Raw genomic sequence first — 5,088 nt, 5'->3', positions numbered from 1 at the left:
TTTTGTCCCATAAGAATTTCTTTTCTTTTTTAAATAGCACAAATTTTTATTTCTCACTTCCTTTGACAAGGAGCTGGTTGAAGTCCTTCAAGGGTGCAACATCACGATCCCTGTGTCCAGGGCTTAGTGGGAAGCTGGTTTTGGAATTTGGCCCTAACTCACACTGTCCTGGGGCTTGAGTGGCCTTTTCCAGGCAGGTATGTCCTTGGTGCACACAGGACATCCCTCACCTGAGCTGAGTGCAGCCTTGCCTCGGGCACTGCCACCTTCCATCCTGCGGGAGCTTGTGTGGGTGAGGGGAGGTGGTGTGCCTGCTCCTCCTGCAACACAGGAATGGCACTAGTCTTCGTGTACTGTTTCCACTCTGCCTTTCTGCTGTCACTCCTCTGCTAGCCCCTTCTGTAATTAGGGTTCCAAAACGTGGGTGCCTCCAGCCACAGTGAACATCAAAGGCCATTTATAGATTTGGGGTTGTCTACAGGATCCCCATGAAATAGATTGATTTTATTTTTGAATTTCAACTTAAAGTTTTAAATTAGGCACTCTCTGAAATTGCATGTGTTAAAGGTAGAGATGTGTAGGGACACGTTCTGGTGTCCAGACAGTGGGGACCAGCGCCTGGCTGGGTGTAGGTACTGTGGCTCTCCATCTTTTGGGTGAGCTGAATCTGGATCATCTTATTCTTGCTCACACAGGCTAGTGAAGGTGTTGCCACCATGTGAAGAACTAGCTGATTTAGAAAAGAGCTTGTGCTCATTTCAGTCCCAGAAATGCCATTGAAACAGCCAGCAAAAAGCTGGGGACATAGCTCAGTTGGTAGAGTGCTTGCCTTGCATGCACAAGGCTCTGGGTTCAATCCCCAGCACCCCCCACCCCCACACCAAAAAAAAAAAAAAAAAAAAGCTTTGATGGTGGCCTTCAGAGGTGTGAGGTTTAGAAGTCCTCCCAGTGGGGCATTGTGGCCCCAACTGTACACCCAAGTGATTGGAGGCTGAGGCAGGAGGATTGCAAGTTGGAGGGCAGCCTCGGCAATATAGTAAAAACTAAACTGAAAAGGGCTGGAATGTAGTTTGGTAAAGCACACTGGGGTTAAGTCCTCAGTAACAAAACAAAAAAATCTCAACAAATTGTGGGTCCAGCAAGCACCAGGGGTGCACAAAATGGCCTAAATTTCTAACTCACAATGTAGGTTTTTTTATTTTTTTAGAATTTTTTTAATATTTATTTTTTAGTATCGGTGGGCACAACATCTATGCATGTGGTGCTGAGGATCGAACCCGGACCGCCGCTTGAGCCACATCCCCAGCCCCACAATGTAGTTATGATGAGGAGGGTGACGGTCCTTGACATTGGCCCTCAGACTGATCAGTGTCTCCCAGTGTGCTTTGCATGGTTTTAAATAATAACTTCTTATTGTGGAAGTTAGATATTTGTGTTAATTACTGACATTAAGAGTGCAAAGCTGGGGGCTGGGATTGTGGCTCAGCGGTGGAGCGCTAGCCTGCAGGTGTGAGGCCCTGGGTTGGATCCAAAAAAAGAAAAAAGGTAAATACCTTTGTGTCCAACTATAACTTAAAAAAAAAAGTGCAAAGATGATAAATAACTCAAATTTCTACCATTGCTAACAATTTGGGGATGTCTTAAATGTAGTCACTATTACAGAAGCTTTCAGACAGAACAGTGGAGAGAGGGAGGCCTGGTGTGGTGGCACGTGCCTGAGGCCAACTGATCAACTTAACCAGATCCTGTCTCCCCTGCCCAAATCACGCAGCCCTCATGTCCCGTCCCCTGCTGCTGTTCCCTGGAGGTCAGAGTTTGGAACGACGGGATCTAACGCTCTGACTTCTCAGTTGTCTTGTGCTTTAACGCACTTGCGGACATTCCTGGACCTGCCCGCGGCACGCAGGCACCGTACCAGGTGCCTTTCCATCCCGGACCCCGGACCACGAGGTGGAAAGAAAAAAAAAAAAAAAAAAAACGATGGTTAGATGCCACGAAGTAGGTGGCAATGCCTTAACCGTATGCGTGTTGTTAGGCCCGAGGGCCTCTTCCATCCTTGTCAAGGGGAGTGCTAACCTTCTCTCCTTTCATACAACACGCCTAACCTTGCGCGAGGTGGTTATTTAAGGACCACTTTCCTGCACACCTTTTGGTAATGGTGACTTTCAGTTCGCCATGAGTAGCAGCCACAGGTGGTCACAAATCTTTGACTATTGAGTCACCACTACTACATTTGATCGCCTTTATTAATTTGAATAAGAAGGGAGCAGATATTTTTCTTATGCTTTAATGAATTCATAAATCCAGCCAATCAGGATAAGGGGAACACCGGAAGTCACGAGCGTCTTTCTAAGAAGCCTACTCCCCCGGAAACAAAACAGGGCGGGCGCGCACTTCCTACGGATGGGTACACGTCTCGTGGACGGCGGGAAGAGGAACCGAATTGTCTGCGGAAGTGGAAATGGCGGGTAACGAATCAGAGGACGAGGATCGGAGATTTCCCGCATCGGACTTCCGGACGCGGCCCACGCGCGGAACTGTGGGTGCTGCGCCTGCTCTGCGCTTCCGCTCAGGTCCGCGCCTGCGCCAGGCCGCTCCGCCTTTGGCTGAGGGTTCGAATCCCAGAGCCCGTGCCGCCTCTGGCTCGCGCGTTCTCTTCCGGGCCGGGATGTCGGTGCGGCGCTGCAGACCGGCGTCCGGCTGTCGTTCCTGCGCCAGGCGCTCAGGCTCAGTTCTTTTCTGAAATAAAGCCAGTGAGCTCAAACGGCCAGGCGGCGCCAGCCTGATCGTCACACCACGACGGTGTGTCCACGCGTGCGCTCGTGTCCGCACGCGCACTCCCGCAGGCCGTGTGCACACACTCACTCCCGCAGGCCGTGTGCACACGTGCACCCCCGCCTCCTCTCCTGGAGACGGCCCGGAGTGGCACGAGCGCCGGGAGGACGCGGCGCCAGGCGTGCCCGTGTGGGCACCGCGCAGAGGGCAGGGCGGCCGCGCCTCGGCCCCGGGTGCCCGGCCGGGGAGCGGGGCGAGCCCGCGTTAGCGACAGTGAGCGCGGGGAGCAGGGGCAGCGGGGGGCAGGGCCGCGGGGGACAGGGCCGCGGGGGAGGCAGTCCGCAGGAGCTGCACGCTGCCCTCAGGCTGCCCTCAGGCCGCGGAAGGAGAGGTTGGAGCGGGCCCCAGGGTCCGCAGGGACCTGCAGCCTGGGGACCGGCAGCCCTCACGTCCTGGCCACCTGCCTGCAGTCGCATTTGTCCTGGTCACATTCACCTGGCCTCCGGTTGTTCCAGACCTGAACTCTGCCATCTTACCCGGAGGCCCGGGGTGTTAAAATGCTAAGCCCTAACTTCGCCTTGGGGGTCCCAGTGGCCTGGTGAGGTTAAGAGATGCCCTCGGCCCTCAGCACTGCCAGGTCCTGCCCTGACCCTTGTCGTGGCTGGGGAGGGGTTGCAGCCAGGGCGAGGGTGGGCAGCAGACCCCGCACAGGCCTGGTCACCACCTGGGTGCGAGGCCAGGGAGGTCCCACCCAGGTGTTCTCTGACTTGGCCCCCAGCCCCATCAGAAAGAGGGTGTCCCAAGGAGGAGGCCACAGGCCAACAGCGACAGCTCCCTGCTGTGGGCAGGAGCTGGTTGGACAGTCTGCTCCTCTCCTGTATGTCAGCTTCCCTGTGTCATGGCTCACAGCTGGTGGCTTTGGCTGTAGCCCTGCACATGGGAGGCTGTGTTAGGCGCAGGGCTTGCTCTTTCCTCAGTCTGCAAGTTCATGGTCTCTGATTGTTTAGAGTGTGAGGGGGCAGCTGGGTCCTACTGAAGGCCAGACCAGACCCCTCCCAACACTGTTAAAATAGACGCTCTTGCCCCCAGTTGAATTCAGGTCCCAGGCCCAGGGATCTGTGGGCATGAAGCCTGGGGTCCTGCTTCATGGCGGCCTGTGTTTGGGTGCAGGTGGGGAGTTGTCATCTGTGGACTTAGCAAGAGTGACTAAGGAAAGACAGCCGAGGGTCTTTGCAGAGTCAGGACTAGGCTGGAAGTCCCTGGCAGGCCACTGCCCTTTCCTGAGATCCCTGCAGACTGGTGAGCTGTTGGCTGCATTCACTGAGGCAGCATTTCCGGTGTCCCTGGTGCTGCTAGGCCTCGTGCTTTGCCTGTTGACCATCACACTGAGCCCAGTGTCTTGTTGAACACATGCCCCATCGGGATGGGGATCACCACCTCAGCCTGCATGCTGGCCTCCGCACCTCCACCCCAGGAAGGAGGAGGCACACTAGGAAGGCCTTTGCACCGGTGTCCATGTAGCCTGGGGTGGAAGCACAGATGGTACCATCCAAGTGTTCGCTATGGGATTTGCTCTGCATTTCCTGAGTTATCAAGAAGGTTCCTGGCTGAGTCTCCTCCCAAGGGCATCCTCAAAGGCTTCTATGTTAAATCAGGAGCTACAGAGAAAATTCTAGAAGTAAGAAAAGGTGAGGTCACCTTGCTGACTTGCACTTTCCATACACGCAGGCACACAGAGGAGAGGAACCTGCCTAGGGGCACCAAGTTGTCACTGGGGAGGTCGGGATGGGGACCCAGCTAGCCTGCTCCTAGGAGCTGGGAATGGAGAGGGGTTGGCAAGGGTTAGCATACAGACCTGGAGGAGCCCAGCCTGTGCTCACCTTTCCTTTCAGCTGTCACTGGCAGGGTCACTAGGTAGAACCCAAGGTGCCCAGTGTAACTGGAATCTTGGGTGAACTATCAGTGATGACTTTTTTAGTGCATGTCCCAAGGGTTTCAGAGAACGGGCTTCACTAAAACATTATTTCACCCGAGGCCACATGTGGTGTCAGGTCCTGTGCATTTATTCTCTAAACTCTGCTGCTTCATAATAGGAGGGGCACCTTTGTCATTTGCCCACAAAGCAGCTTTCCCCAACAACTAGTGGCCACTTGTCCCTTGAGATGCCCATGGGAAAAGGGAGGAAAACTGATGAATTCTTTGTTAGATAAAATTGCAGTATCCCTTTCTCTGTAAGGAAGGGTGGTGGGCTGGTGGAAACCAGGCCTGTGGTGAGCGCGGTTAGTCCCATTGAGGCCAGTGCGTTCCTCGTCT

The sequence above is a fragment of the Spermophilus citellus genome (genome assembly GCF_964194105.1).
Source record: "Spermophilus citellus genome assembly, chromosome: 2".
Lineage (NCBI taxonomy): Eukaryota > Metazoa > Chordata > Mammalia > Rodentia > Sciuridae > Spermophilus > Spermophilus citellus.
Note: the sequence above shows the minus strand (reverse complement) of the source record.